The sequence below is a fragment of the Lates calcarifer genome, linkage group LG12 (assembly GCF_001640805.2).
Source record: "Lates calcarifer isolate ASB-BC8 linkage group LG12, TLL_Latcal_v3, whole genome shotgun sequence".
NCBI classification, from domain to species: Eukaryota; Metazoa; Chordata; class Actinopteri; family Centropomidae; genus Lates; species Lates calcarifer.
In genome coordinates this window covers 15663455-15680284 of record NC_066844.1, presented here as the reverse complement: position 1 = coordinate 15680284, position 16830 = coordinate 15663455, and the positions used below count along the sequence as shown (strand labels likewise).

The 16830-nt window shown below is 43.7% G+C and overlaps 1 protein-coding gene across 1 annotated transcript in view; it reads right to left on the bottom strand.

Annotated features, from left to right (window-relative positions):
- tafa4b (TAFA chemokine like family member 4b) overlaps positions 1-16544 on the bottom strand; it is a 37900-nt gene extending 21356 nt beyond the window's left edge. The window contains exons 1-2 of the mRNA XM_018680093.2: positions 14918-16544; positions 1042-1233 (exon numbers count right to left, since the gene is read on the bottom strand). The gene's annotated coding sequence lies outside the window, so the exon portion shown is untranslated. The remainder of the gene's footprint in view (positions 1-1041; positions 1234-14917) is intronic.
- Between the last annotated feature and the right edge of the window lie 286 nt (positions 16545-16830).

Below are 16830 nucleotides of genomic sequence, written 5' to 3'. Positions count from 1 at the left end.
TTCCAACAAGCAGAAACAATGCGAGAGGTGAGCCCGCAAAGGTCAAAGGAAAAAACGACAAGCTGGAGAGCAGAATAAACCTGAGGAAAATTTTCTTCCAGCACAGACACACTTATTGTAAGCAGAGTGGGTAAACCTAACTCACCAGCTGGACCACTACACTACCAGCATAGCATCCCTTTATGCCTATTAGTATTACATTAGGATTAACTCTTCCTAATGTAGGATTAATTCTTCCAATTTTCCAGTTTTCTTCTGGCAGCAGATAATTACAAAAAAGATGACTTTATGAGTCATGACAGGTTCAAATAAAAGAAATGTGAGGGTCACCATGGTTGAGGGCTGCAACTAGTCACTATTTTCATTATTGATTATTCTGCAGATTATTTTCTTAATTAATCAATAAATTACTATGTTTATAAAATGTCAAAAAATAGTGAAAAACACCTATGACAGTTTCCCAGACTCAACAGTGATGTCTTTAAATGACAGTCAAAAACTAAAATATATTCCGTTAACAATAATATTTGGCAAAGCAAGTTCTCACATTCGGGCAGGTGAAATAAGTGAACAGTTTGTTTTATTTGCTGGAAAAATAAATAAAACGATCATTCATCAAAATAGTTGCTGATTCATTTCTGATTAGTTTCTGATCCACTAAGCATTTTAGTTCCACAAGTGGCTGATTAATCCATTAGTCAATCGACTGGAAAATGAATGGACAAGAACTGTGGTAATGGATTAATCATTGAAGGTATTTTTCAAGAAAAAAAGCAGGCTCCCGCTTCTAAAATGTGAATATTTTCAGATTTTTCTCAGCTTCGTATTCATGAACATCCAATATCTTTGGGTTTAAACTGTTGGTTGGACAAAATAAGTCGTTTGCTGATGTTCACAACTTCAGTTCAGGGAACTTGTGATGGACATTTTCACTGTTCTGCCCTTAAACAATAAGTGAGTTATTTAAGGAATTAATTAGTTACAGCCTCATAATTTTTTGTTTCTTGCCAGCATGCGCTATTATGCAGGACACTATCTCACCTGTTTGTCGTCTCTGTCTCTTTTGATCTCTCTTCCACTGAGTAGCTCCTCTATGGACAGAGCGTACAGACCATGACTGCATCCACTCACACCTCAACTCTCCACCACCGCCGCCGCCGCCTCCTCCTCCTCTTCTTCTTCTTCCTTTTCCTCCTGCTTCTCCTCTTCCTCACCTCACAACAGAAGAAGCCCCTGGAGAGAAGAGGTACAAAGACATTCGGTCAGAGAGGTCAGTCTTTCCTGGGGTTCCTCAGTGGCCTCCAATGGCCTTGTATGAATGTCTACACACGCGCATGCATGCACACACAACCACATGCCCAGGGGTAGAGATGTGAAGGCCTACATTCTGTCAGATCCATTGTTTACAATAGGTTCACCTACCCCCAGGCTGAATGTGATCCAAACTCTAGACATCACACACAGCTCTCCCTCTGTCTCTCTCTCCCAAACACTCACACACACACTTCCTCATACGCTATCATGTACAAACACATACACAGATGGACACACTAAAGCAGTGTACTCAACGCAGTAAAACTTAAATTGATTCCAAAATGAGTGTACATAAGAAAAACCTGCAGAGTAGCCTCATAACTAAAACATTCACCAGCAGCAAATCAGATGATCAAACAAGCCATAAACACAAGTTGATGCACACACGCACGTATACACACACATACAGTACATTTGCACTGTTTGCAAGGTAAATTCAAACAGTGTCAGAGGACAGCAGGAGAGACTCTCCCTAATTACAGCTGATTGACAGATTCTAATGCATGTGCACTTCTACACTCTCTCACACACACACACACAGTCACATATTCACAGGGTAAATTACCATCCCGCTGTAAGAGTGTCAACACACCTCTCTTTACAAAGGGACTAACTCTGCAATCTAAATGAAAGACAACAGATTCACATTAATAACAAAATGTTCTGCCCACCTCGAACCTTCATTATTCATCATGACTCATTGATATGCAGCTCATATGCTGATATGCACAGAAACTTCCTAGGAAGGTGTCAGCTCTAACCAAGCCTGATAACCTCCTCTGAGCTATCAGTGTAGTGCCACTGCCCCCTAGTGGAAAACAAACCAACAGCAATAACCATGAATCAGTCAGAGATCAAGAACAGATGCTTCAGGAGCAAGCACATTAGTTCTACGTAAGTGAGAAAGGCAATGAAAGTGAGAGAGAATAATTGCGTAGTGTTTGTGACAACAAAGCCAAATTCTCTTTCAAAATAACACCAAGGAGTGGCACAGGTCAGGAGTACAAAGATGGGATCACAAGGAGCATGCTGAGATATCGAGAGGGCAGAAAATGTAAGAAAATAAATGATATTAGGACCAGTGGTTACATTGAAAAACAGTTTAAACATATACTGGATAATACATAATGTTAGCAGATGCACTGTATAAAGTAGGGGGTGTGTTTGAATATGTGAGTGCCTCTTGAATATGTGCTTCTGTAGAGGAAGTGGAATGTAAATGCAGAAACAATGTCAGTGCCATCCTGTACAGTATTTATATATTTGTGGATTTTAAATTAGCATTTTGTGTGTTTATTTGTTTTGTGCAGTGTATTTGTGTGTTACATTCCAGTGCAGTATGTGAAAGTATGCAAAGTGCGTGTGCCGTGTGTGTGAGGAGTGATTAGGCATGCTGCATGGCAGCACAGTAGCCCATTTCTTATTCTCTTTTTAAAGGCTGGGCCATGGCACGCATTTTTATCAGCTTTGTTCTCTGATACACTCATTAAAAGAGCACAATAGTGCATGTGCATGTGTGTCTATGTGTGTGTATGTGTGGTCTCCAGATGCAGTTCAGTCTCGTCGGGACTTCAGGGACAAAACGTCCCATCAGTCACAGCAATGCTGTCACCTCCACTGAGTCTCACACATAGACACAGATTGTGGCCTTGTAACAGAGTAATAAATACGCAAAAATGTATATATATATTTATATAAAAAAACAATCTGTGCTGCTCCTCAGGAGGACACAATCTCATACATTTTTATACAAAACATGCAAGTCACCCAAAAGGCCAAGTGTCCCTGGGGGCATTATGCGTTGAAGGCAGCAGAGGTGTGCGTGGGGCTCAGCTGGTCATCGCGGCTGTGAGGAGTCGTAGGCTTTGGCAGCAGAAAGGACACACATACATTCACACACTCACGTTAACAAACAGCACACAGACATGCTCAAGATTATCTGAGAACATCAAGTCTAGCTCTTTCTAAAATTATCCCTCCTTCTGTATCACCCTCTCCACCTCCTCTCTCTCTCTCTGTGCATCTCTGAGGGTTGAAGGGCTGATTTGTGTCATTTCTCGCAGTAATCACACAGGGGTGACACGGTGGCTCATTAACATGCAATGAGACAAACCCACCTCGGCCACAAATATATCTGTGTGCCCTGCATCCAAACAGCATCATCTGCCAGCACACACACACACACACACACACGATCGCCAACATACAAATGCACACACCTCATCTGCAAAATTATACTCGTATATACAGTCTCAGTGACCTTGCCTGCCACATCAGGAAACATGTATGCCACGCATCAAAAATAAAACAGTGTTACACTCTCAGCATGATGTGGATGTTACTGACACTCTGCTGTTTGTCAGTCACAGAGATTATATCATTTGTCGGGACAGAACAGGAAGTTCCCGTTCAATAGAACTGAGCTCCTGCAAAGAATAGAAACTACATTATTACTTGATAATCTCTCAGTGTCACCTGTTTAGTATGTAGCAGTGTTCATCCCTTGGCTTTAGTGAATATCACTGTTTTATCTTTCGTAAATGGGTATGTTATCTCTCATTGGAGTAATTGTGTTTCCTAAAGTGCTGTTTATCAGACCTGATGCTAAAAACAGGAATGAGATATGAATTTGTAAAAGTCCATTTTAGATTGTTTGAGTCAATAATCTCATCATCAAACTGATTGATTTTGCCACGCCAGTGATGTAAGTATGAAGATGTTGGTCGTCTGCTTGATCCATCCAACACATCCAGATTTTTCAGCATCTATTGATTCAATATCCATCACATTTTTAATGGAAATTTATGATTCTCAAAAGTTGGTGACCCTTGACCTTTAATTTGGCACATAAACAGGTCAAATTTCCCCTTTAGATTAATATTTTGGTCAGTGTCATGGCAATTTGACCAACTAATGCCTGAAACACTATGATACTTTATATGGCATTGGACAACAAAATTGCGGTGACCTCCCAAGCTTTACCATAGTCTACCTACAGGCCACAAGTTTCAAAGTTGTGATAAATAAATAACAAAATGAAAATCAGCAGGATGAAATTAACATGAAAATTCATTGAGTATATTTATGCCCACATTAGGATCAACTCTTTTAAATTCCAGTGACCACAAAGCCCTTCCTCTTGTGTTTCATTTAAGGCAAACTACACATCTAGTTCCATTACTGACACAGTCCTTAGACTGATATATTGGCAGGTTGATTCAAAGGGAAAATAGCGTTTTTCTGATTTTAAAAATATCTGATATTTAACACTGTCACTTACTGCCAGCTGGGTCATGTGATGAGGGTGATGCTTCTTCACAACCAGTTACATAAAAACACTAAATCTAGCTGCAGTTTAAATTTTTATATACATCTTATTCATTAGTCATTCAGTCTGTGCCTTTTACATATTTTTCATTCAGAGGCAGTGTTTTGTTCCAAAATGTTCTCTATAATAAAGGAGATTCAGAGGATCATCTACCCAGATGGCACCCAACTAACTCTAAAATCAAAGAAATAATAATAATTTTAGTCCATGTTTGGAGCATGTTTTTCATGTCCCATAAGGTACTAAAGGCTGTTTTGGAGCCTTTGCTCACTCTGACGAGAAGTTTCCTGCACTGAAAACAAGTGGTTTTAATTTACATGAAATATGAAATGAAATAAAGCTAAATACATTTTTAGATCCCAGATGGAGGAGCAAAAATGTCAGTATTGCTATTCTCACGTGGGTTTTGGTTGTTCTCCAGTGGGCATGTGTGACAAAATAGAAAGGCAGTGAGATAGAAGACCACACAAGCATCACACCAGTATATCTGAGTATGCTGATTCTCTGTGCCCAGACACAGACCAAGCAGACAAAAAGCATATCAGTGTAAAACAAAGTGCATCTCCCTAAGGCGGAAAGATATTGAAAATGAAACGAGTGAAAGCACAAAGCCCAATGGAATCTTATGTGAAGCGTTTCAGATTTCTGCCGATATGCACAGTATTAACATTCAGTTAGGGTGTGTAATGTTCAGCTTCTATATATTTATCTGCCTCCGACTCGAAACCATTACAGCATGCTGCTCCTCGCTATTTCCTCTGGGTCGCTGGGCAGATAGAGCGGGTGTGTGCCCACACACAAATGCACACTCACACACACACAGACACACACAAACTTAAATTAACACACACCAGTATGTATTCACAGGCCAGAGCCCCTTACATTTTTTCTCTCCCCTCATGATCAGCCTGCTATTTTCCTGCTTCTTGTTTGTTCCAGCTAATGTCTTTTACTATTGCTCTCTACAGTATCCATGCCCCCGTACATGTGTGTGCATCTCTCTCTCTCTCTTTTTCTCCCCTCTCCTCCGTTTGTCATTGCGTAAATGAGTATCTCTGCTTTCTGCTGTCCTGCTGCTTTCTGTCAGCTACAGACAAAGTCAGTAACACACCCCACCCCATCCCTCAACTGAAAGTTCTAATCATATCCCAGCAATTTTTCTTCTTTACCTAATGAACACGTCACCAGGCACATTTGTGGGTGACACAGGCTGTGTGAAGCTGTGTCAGAATGTGCATGGGAGGACGTTCCTCGGATTGTGTGCATTAGGCAGAGGCCGTGAAGAAGAAATCTTGGACATACTGCATGTGAGTCAGATGCATGATGGACACACACAAAAACAGGCCACAGGTTCTACATCAGCTGTGGAATCAGGCTATTTCAAAAACTACATATAAGTTGTGAAATACTGTATACACTGTATATATTTAAATTGTACATAAATGACTGTGTTTTAAAGTATTTTATGTACGTGTTTATCACAACACCTCTGCTGATATCAATGGCATTATACTCATACTTTTATATATCGTAGCTTGGTTGCATTATGGTATTTGCTACATGCCATAAATATGTTCTTTAAAACTAGTATGAACAAATATTTGAGAATGATCTTGTATGGATTCTGTATGAAAGTGTCCATGGCTGTGTAATAAAAACTACAGTGTGTTTCTATACACAGCAATTGTACATTTATAATACTTAATAGCATTTATTTCTTGTAGGTTTTTATATAGGAAAAGGTAAGAAACCATCCAAGGGAGACATAATAACATTGCACTGCTATTCATTCGTACTGCCACACCTCCCTGACAGTATTGTTTCCTCCAATAAACCAACAAGCAATTAAGTGGAGGATCCTCTGTTTGGTGAAATGTCCAGATGGGGAGGAAAAGAGAGGAAAGAGAGTTGTGAGTGAAAGTCTGAATTCAGGACCATTACCTGGCTCTGGTATTGACTGCAGAGTTCAGAGAATGGCCTTGGCACTAAGGTACCATTACAGCTCAATTGATCGGCCTGCACTTAAGTCCAAATCCCACCTTGTTGCACAAGCCATCGTCTCAGGATCCGGTGACCACGGGATGTATGTGTGTTTTGTGGAGCTTAGTGTGTGTGTGTGTGTGTGTGTGTGTGTGTGTGTGTGTGTATGTGCAAGAGGCTACAAAATTCATCGGTTTTTGTTTTTCCAAGGTTGCTCTTTGTCTCCTCTCTTACTCTGTCTCTGTCAGTCTCTTCAGCATACCACTTTTTTTTATCTATCTATCTATCTATCTATCTAAAGTCAAGAGTGATCAGAGTCCCAGTGTGTGTTTCAAAGCAAGCAGCCAGTCACATTTACAGCTGGTTTACACACACAAACACAATAGCAGACTAATGTTTTAGCCACAAAGATTAGTCCTCATACACCTTTTCCACAGAAGAAGAAGTCTGGTTTAGTTGTAAGTACCTGTCATCAGTCACACATTGCAAGAAGTCTCATTAAAGTCTTTTAACAGCATCTTCCACTAAAGCAGAGGAAGAGGGGAGAGGCAGATGTAGGCTGTTGCTTGTTTTATGGAGGGGGGGGGGGAGCACAGGCACTAACAGGCTAATAAACATTAGCTCGCTAACACAACAAGTCTGTGACCACGGCCCAGTCTCTAGTTTCCTCTTTACAAGTTTATTGTTTAAAACCGAGACAGCCAGCATGGGCCGGCGTAGATCAGAGCAGGCCTCCTCAGAGCCGCTGACAGACAGAGGCACGGCCCGGGCCGTAAATCCGGCACACTCTAATAAAGCAATAAAGGGCTATTAAAAGTCAGTGTCCCTCAGCGCTGGAAGATGGATGGAAAGGTGGAAAGAAAAGGAGACACTTTTAGATGGCTGTACACGCCCACACACATTTTTGGCAGGTTTTCCTTCCCCTCACTGCTCTTGACAAACTAGGTATCTGCAATATTGATGCCTTTCTCCTGTTGTTACTCCTCTTTTATTCTTCCTGGCTGCAGCTCCCTTTTGTGATAAAAAAGAAAGTAAACACTGTGATTTAGAATGGTGAATCGCAATCTTTATGTACTGTTCTGCTCACTCAGTACGCTCTCTGCCTCCTCTGCAGATCTGCCTTCCTCCCCACAAGGTTTACCATGAGGTTTCCTGCTACAGTGATTTCATACCAGCACTTGTGCATGCAAGCACTTAGACATTTTATTCAAACTCTCATACACAGTTGTAAATGTAAAGTTGCTTTTCACATCCTGGTTTTACTATTTGTTAAGTACTGATACCAGACTTAGTATTAGGAATGGGAATTATTTATGAGAGCAATAATGCAAAATTTTCATTATCTGCATGCATGTAACTGGAAAAGCAATTTTCCAGTAATGGAAAACAAACTCTTTTGTCTACAGAGTGCTTCTTTTTTATCTTACCTCTTTTAATTCTTTTACTGCAAACATCTTTTCTCTCCACTAGCTCTCATACTGTCCCTTTTTCTTTCTTTTTCTTCCCCTCCTAACCTGTAGAGGTGAAGGATCAAAACAAGGACAGGTATAGAGGAGAGAACCAGTGAACCTGAGCAGGGTATAGAAAGGAGGCAGGACAACCTTGCCTAGTAATAAAACATAGTCTCTACAAACCCAGTCACTGATCCTTGCTCTGTTCTGTACAAAGAATAAGAAACAGAAACAGACAGGCACAAAGTGTGAGTGTGTGTGTGTGTGTGTGTGTGTGTGTGTCTGTGTGTGTGGCAGTGTATCGCCATCCCTGACTGGACCCTTCTTCTGTGGCTGCTCGTATCGAATGACGGCCCGGAGCCAAACAAAAACAGGCCGAGGCCCTGACAGTGAGTCTCCTGAGAGCAGCGGCAATTCATTGTGCCTTGTGCCCAAATTATGATTAATGGAAAATAAACAACCTTGATGTGGAGCCTGCTTTGATTTTCTATGAGCATTCGACCTCTGTGTAGTTGTAGCTCCTCCTTAGGCCCAGGGAAAAGCATCGGACAAACACTCACTGAACTCCAGCTCTGGGCCTCGTGAAGCTTTCGCACAGCAACTTTAAATCAATGGACACACAGATAAAGAAGCTCGCTCACTGCTGCTCTCACAACCTCTCCTACTCTCTCTCATTACACACACACACACACACACACGCATGCACACACTCTCGTTTGCTATCTCTGCACATCCATATACACACAGAAACTCATATATGCAGACAAACCGACATCTTGATTATATCAGTCCCCTCTGCTGCTAATGACCAGCTTGCGCGTAATTATATTAATTACCGTACGTGCCCAGCCTGTCAATTGGCCAGCCAAAAGAAAGAGAGAGCTTGATACAAGTAGGAAAGAAAGGGAGCAAAAGGAAGGGAAAAGACAAAACCTAAAGATGAAGGAGCTGGAGTGAGCGGTCAAAGCGGCGGAATGGCAGAGAAGGAAGGAAAGAAGGGGAAAAAGAGGTCGCGACAATAGAGTGCGAGAGAGCAAGAGAGAGGCAAAGACAGAGAGCGGGGTAGGACGAGAGACAGAGTGAGGAAGCCTGATCAATTGTTCATTTTACAAAGTCACTGAGACGTGTCAGCGGTGTCAATAAGTGAATTAATTTGTCTGTGGGTCTCCGGAGCATGACACCATATCACTCTGCTCCCCTGAGACAAGCGGGGCCTCTAACCCTCTCACACACAAATAGGCAGACGCACTCACACACTCTTAGAAAGCAATTCCACACAAGGATCACACGCCGATATCAAGAGCGTACATGCTGACACAAAAACATTTTTCATACAAATGTACTCGTGCTTGTAGATGCAAATTTCTCGACGCACACATACACACACAGCCAGAGACACTTTTTTTATGATTTGGCAGGACTTTACATTGACTTACATTCATTCCCTGTTGACTTACCCTAACCTTAGCCATAACCACTACATGCCTAACCGTAACCCTACCAAAAGAACAACCAGAAATGTAATGGTTTTCTTTGTAGAGAGCAGCTTTTTGTTCCCAAAGCGGAGGCGAGCGTCCATTATGTGATAATTTGAACCCAAAGTGCAATTAACACAAAGACACATGCACATGATTCACCTTCACCTGGATGAATTCCAGTAAATTCCAGTAAATGTGAAGTGACTACACACACACACACACGCACATGAACACACATATGATAGTGATTCATCCTCAACCGAGCAGCCATCCCCCAAGGGAGGCTATTGTGGTGGTGGTGGTGACTGACATCAGTCAGCCACCAAGAGGGACCCTCGACCGCTGGTTGCCTGCTGTTTTCATTACAGAGCCATCACCTCCAGCACACACACATAAACTGTGCACGCCCACATTGACACACACATCTACACACACTCACTCACTCACTCACTCCTTTGACAGATTTCCCCTCAGTCCTGACCATCCACAGTCCTCTCTGTTGAAGCTTCTCTCTCTCACACACATCCATTCAGTCCAGTTCTCCCTTCAGCTAACACCCACACTGGGTCCTGGCTTCCTCTCTTGCCCCTCTCTGTTTTTTGTTTTTTGTTTTTTTTTTTTTATCCCTTCCTCTCCTCCCCCATCCATCCCCAGTCCCCCCACCTTTCATGCTCAGCCTCCCACAGTGGTTAAAACCTCTTCTCCCCCATGAGGCATAGTGTTGTTTGAGGGCTGCTGTGATGACCGCCCCAGGCTCCACCACCACCACCACTACCACACCGCTTCCTTGCCATGGCTTCACAGTGGACCCACGCTGCAGAGCATGCTGGGAGCTTTTCATAATCCCACAAACACACTAACACTCCCACACACTCACACCGTCACTCACGACTACCGGCACATCTGCCAGCTGCCAGAAGGGAGCGAACAGGGACGCGCTGTCTGTCGCAGAGACGCAGACAGATAGACACATGCACACACACAAACACATACGCACACGGGTGGAAGCAGCAGATTGCATCCAAGGTGATAGATAGAGCACTGTGGGAAGGAACTGTGCCTGTTCAATTACAATCATTACTATCACTTAGGGAGATTTGTCATGGTCAAAGTGAGTCGAAGCGGTGGAGGAAATCACCTTGAGGCCGGTGAAGTGGTTTTATTTTCAGTTTTCGCAAAAGGGTTATGATGTCCTCAAAGCTCTCTCCATATTGAAAATGACTAATATCAGACATAAATTAATTACTGAAAAATTCCAAACAGATGTTTAAAAAATAATCCCTCAGCGTTACATGACTGATTCTTTAAAGGCACTTGACATGTAAAGAACGATAACCCAGTAACCCTCAATCTGTCAGCTACTTTCAAACCATGAGAGCAGTAGAATGTGGCTGCTGTGCCTAACACTGTCCTCTCCAGGCACGACAGGAGGAAGCCGTGTGGCAGAGTGAGCTGTCAGTCAAAGCAGGACCTGTTAGGTGGAATTAGAGAGACTGGATGCTGTGATGGCGCCACACAGGAGACCAAGACCTCGCCGTCACTGACTGACTGACTGACAGAGTTGAGAATGGAGGACAAAGAAAACACAGCTGTGGAGATCCAACATGAGACCTCCACCGTCTGGACCAGCTGGTACCTGCTCTTACGAAGTGACTGCTGAGTGACAGCAAAGCTAGAGAAAAGCTAAGTTAGAAAATATGCTTATGGGACACTTTAAAAGACTCTGAGGATTGGATCAACTGTGCTTTTAGTTCATTTTATTGACATGTACAGTGACCTCATATGAAGTCACTCCACCGTACTCATATGCTTGATGCTTGATGCTTGATACCAGTCTATGCTGTGTTGGTGATGATAAAGAAGAGGGGATACTGATCATGTTATGTCATTTTTTTTCCCCAGATAGATAGATGCTATGCTACTATGGCTATTCTAAAAACCAGAAAATCATTAAATAGGTATCTACATTTTCCAAGAAAGAAAGAAAGAAAGAAAAAGGGGGAATAAAATAGTAAATATAGATTACACACCATTGTAGTTGTGATTTTTGACACTGCTATTTGATAAGCATTTGCAAGTTTAACAATATCTCAGCCGATATATATTTTGGTATCCAAGAACACAATCAATCTCAACAATCAATCTTGATGCAGATTTCTGTTTGTTTGCTTGTTTTGAAAGAATTATGAACAACATGTATCTTCAGCATGATATTTTACAGTTGAAAAATCAACTTTTCAGTGCTCTGTGGTGGGAAAACTATGTAAAGGTGACACTGTTTCTAAATAAAAAACGATGCGTTACTTCTGCACTGCAGGTTTTTGATCACTAATATATCTGCAATAAGCTAATATCTACATAACTGTAATGTTGCATCTTTTAACAGAAACAAAATTCTACAAAATATGATTGAAGTATATATTTTGACTAAATTCAATACTTGGTGGATTCTTGAGGCAGACTGCACCAGAGGTAAAATCATTCTGAGTCTGAGTATTCCAACAAATTAAGCCACCAATTAAAATTCAAACATTTAGTATTGCATGAAGATTGCGCTGCAGATGAAACCTCATTTAAAGACTCAGAAGGATACATAACAAGAGGGAGGATATGTGTGAGTCCAGTTTGCTGCAGAGAAAGGTGGACGGTGATGTTTCCCTATTCTAATGAGATTTTTAAAATAATCTTTCCTTGTAGTAACTGAGCACCTATTTCATCCATGGAGACAGACTCTTTGCCTGTTCAGCAACATCTGAACTTTACCCTTTTTTACCCATGGTCATGACCTCTGTCCAATTGCGGTTTTGAGGTTGAAATGAGAAGCAGATACACACCATGCACACACTCATTGATCTAATATCTCTCCTTCCTCCATTAGAGTCATGGATCTCCTGTTTGAAAAGAGACATCAGTCCCTGAGTGGATTTTCTCTCAACCTGATTTCATGAGGATGAGTGAAGGTGTTATTGTCCACTGCTCCTGCGTGACACATATTCATGCTCCCTGCCTCAATACACCCAGAGACTGCCCATGGAGAAAAGTTGTCCTGGACACTGTCATTTACAAATGAGAGGCCTTGCTCCATCTTTCTGCCCGTGGCATGAAAGAATGCCTCTCTTCTTCTCTCTTCCCTCCTCTCCTCCTCCTCCTCTCAGTCGGGAAGTAGCCATTCATCACAGTCAATCTGTTAATGCCAGTGAGTGTGTGTGTATGTGTGTGTCTGTGTGTGTGAGGAGGTGATCTCCAATCTGTCGCACTGCTGTCACCTCACCAGTCCTACATGGCTGATCCCTGTTTATTCATCCAGCATATCACCGAGAACGCCTCTTAACACGTGCAGCATTATCCGTCCTTTACACACATGAGCAAGCACACACACACACACACACAGATAAACAAGATTCCATTGTGCAAAGTTTCTCCCATTACTTACACACAGTCACACACACAGGTCATTTCACATATAGGCTGTCTGTTTCTCCTTTTTACACACACACACACACACACACACACACACACGCAATCTCTTTGCCTTGCCTCATCTCTCACAAATATTTTCTCTGTCTCTCCAGCTCATTTCTCTCGCCTCGCCTGCTCTCCCTTTTCTCCTCTCTGCCGTCCGTCGCCTCTCCGCCTGGACATGTCCTCATGCACAATCGCAAATGCACACAATCCATTCCCTCTCATTCACAGCCAGTCATCCTGAACAGCCCTCTGTGGGATAAGTAGATAGGAGGCTGTTGAAACATGTAGAGCCGAATGGCCCTCTGAGGATACCGTCTGTCCCAAGGCTGGGAGCTGCTATAGAGGGACAGGGGGCGCAGAGGAAGGGTCTAGATGAGAAAGAGCCTGAAGTGAGGAGTAATTGCCAAGTGTGTGATTTTTTTGTGTGTGTGTCTGTGTGTGTGGATCTGTGAAAAGTGCAGTGGGAGGAAGGGAGGGTAGGTGTGAGGCAGTGGAAAAGGGTGACAAAGACAGAGGAGAAGCCATCCACTGCGGACAGGAAAAGCAGCACAGCCAGGCGTCAGAGTGACACCCTCTTACAGGTGTGTGTGCGTGTGTGTGTATGTGTGTGTGGAGGACGGCTGGGTGACAGGGGGTCAGTTTGGAGAGAGTAATCTCCTCAGGATTAAGAGTGCTGCTCCTGTGTTAATGTGACTGTCAATGAGAATTAAGTCCCTGGACCAATCCTCTCCACCAGGCTCTCCTCTCTCCCTCTCTCTCCTCTCCTGTCCGCCCTGTCACACTAATGACACCACTTTCTGTGGAGTGCCAGTGCCGCGCGCTGAAAACAATGGGGGAATAATTACACTCTCTCAATACAGTACAAATTGCATAGTCGAGCAGCAGGACAGCGAGAGATATAAGCAAAAAGAGGGAGAGAGGGAGGGAAAGAGGGGATGGGAAGAGGGAGGGGTGGAGACAAGGATGACTAACAATTACAACACGATAGGGGTTGGGTCTCATTACTGCGTCCATTAACATGCACCAAGTAATTTTCCCCTCTCAGTTTGTGTGTGTGCGCATAAGATAGAGAGAGAGAGAGAGAGAGAGAGAGAGCAAGAAAAAGAAACCAGGGGAGGGGGTGTCTGTGCGTGCTGATTGCGTGCGTGTGCGCCCAATAGAGTGTGCCCAATAGGTTCTGCTACACACCTCCCTGCCTCCGTGCGCAATCTGCTCGGAGAACCCGGCGGCACCTCATTTCTCTCCCATATGTCTGAGCTCCGCGCGCTCTCCTCTCTATTCCCAGCCAATCACGATCCATGCAAAGCGATTAGAAAAGAGCCCGGTCAGCGGATCATCCTCGCAGATCACTCAATAGGTGCTAAGCAGCGCCGAGCTCCGACCGATCGTTTATTTAACCTCACAGTGGTGAAACACTGCATCAATCTCACCTCAATCTCCCCTGCCCTCGTCGACAGCACGCGCTATACACACACACGGTCAGCGGAAACTGGCGGCCGTTTGACTCTGTTCATCATGTGTTCCATTTTTACGCATGGTAATCACGCGCCGAGAGGGAGCGGAGTGAACTTGGAGAGCAGGGAGGCCTTTTTTTTTTTTTTTTGGTTGGAAATCCTGCTGGTCTTTTAAGAAAACGTTCCTCAGCAAAATGTGTTCGCTGCGCCCTGAGCCAAGAACATCAAAGTTGCTTTCAGCTCGCCAGTCATTTAGTGAGTCAGTCAGCCAGTCGCCACCCCTTCTCTCCCCTCTGCCCATGGAAAAATGTTCCACATCTCTACAGAAAAGTCCCCCTCTGACCTCATCCTCCCATCAGTAGCCTATTGACCGCGTTCCATGAAAAGACACAGGGAATTAAAATGGCAATCTATACTAATTGAATTTGAATAAATAAAACACCTTACCCAAATCTATAAACTCGATGGCATGATCACTGGGAATTGTAAAGGATCCAGGTGAGATAATAGAGAGCTTTGCCACTTCCTGCTTCAACTCCACTGATTTTGTTTTTCCCACTAAACGGGGCAATCCTTTTGAGCCTCCTGTCCAGGTCCCGGAGTCCGCGCACAAACACACCGAAGCGGGGAATGGGGGGGGGGGGGGCGGGGGGGAGGATGAGGCTACTGCCACGCCGGAGAACCAGCCCTACGGAGCCGGCTGAGAAAGCAGAGCTCGCGCAGTGGTGATGTGGTCCAATCTCCCATGATCTCGCCGCGTCCCATCTCAAACCCAGACTAAGGAGAAAGTCATCAAAAGTGCGTAATTTCCCCCAAAGAGACGCCGGGCTGATGTTTTCTTTCTTTTTTCTTTTTTTTTTTTTTAATTGGCGAAACACTCCACACACAAGTTCATCAACCTGCGCGCGATTGTCACGGGGAGGCGTTATAGTCGCCGGAGAGATGCTGATGAGAGTGATGGTACGGTGATGTAGGAGTGATAGTTGCGCTCCCGTCGCTCCTCCCGAGCGGGGATCGATTGGACACGAGAAATGCGATGCGAGCCCGTCTTCCCCATTCAGAACACGTGCAACAGCGCCCGCCCAGTTCACCAGCAGCTCCCAAGTACACCCCCACCCCCCCACCCCCCTTCTTCCTCACTGATGTCATGTAGTTTACAAGTAGCTTGGACTGTTGGGGTGGAGGGGGGGAGAAAGAGAGATTTTGTAGCTATATGTCCAAGGTGAGGCTGGATACATGCCTGTCATTCTTGGACTGCAGAAAGTCCACCTTAACAAGTCTTTCAACCTCTTTTTGTCTACTTATCTAGTTTTAATGGTTAGTTTCAATGAATTTTCAGAGTCTTAAAAGGTGGCAGGTACAGCAGATCACTAAAGAACAAACGAATGACCCAACAGATGAAAAAAAAAAGTGAGGGTATACCTGAAGGTGCACCCTTTAGAGTTGTCATAAGTTTTACATAGGACATACCTGTCCAAAGTTTCAAGTAAGACATATGAGTAGTGACTTTTGTTCAGACTGGTAAAAGTGAGCCTAATGACACAGACTGGAAGCCATAACTTTTCACCTCTTCATTACGAGTGTGCAACTTGGGTATACTGTCATGGTTCTTGACTGACAGGTGCTACACTGTGAATGAGTCGATGACCCCCTCCTCATCACATAATAGCCCACCTCGCCTTCTATACACTTCGATCATGTTACAGATGCTGTCTGGATATCAATACTTGGTTCTGTGCTCGTCTCAACGCGCGGATGGTGTAAATCTAAACCCCCCTACCGAGATGTTAAACAGAATTTAATCACCGCCGCCTCTCCGTTACGCACCAGGAGACAGCCTATCAATTATTCCATCCCTAGAATATTCTAGTGTGTTGATGGCGATTGATTGCTTTGCGCTGTATTTGCCGTCGTTAAGGCTTTGAGGAGGTCGATGCCTGTTAACGACCCATGGAGAGGAGTATCCGATACATTCAGATGTCTTCCTCGCCGCCTTGTTGCCAGCATTCCTGCGCCACGCGGTGGGCCCTGTATCTGTGGAGGGGATTTTGTTGGGAGCAGTTTAAAGATGCATGCCTTTAAACTCATCTGAGGGAAAAAAAAAAAAAAAAAAAGCCACGCATCATGACATGTGATGAGTTTCAGGACAGCGACATAGGCTCATCTCAAGCATCCTTGTTTGGCAATGCCCCCAGCCCCTGTTGACCATTTTTCTATCTGTGCATAGAGTGAGAAAGTGTTGTATGTTATAGTCAACAGATTAATCTAGGCTTGAATCTATTACAAATCGATCTGTCTGGCTTTGCACCGAGAACAGATTAGACACTGATGTAGGCTTGCCAAGACTGAAGTACATATAG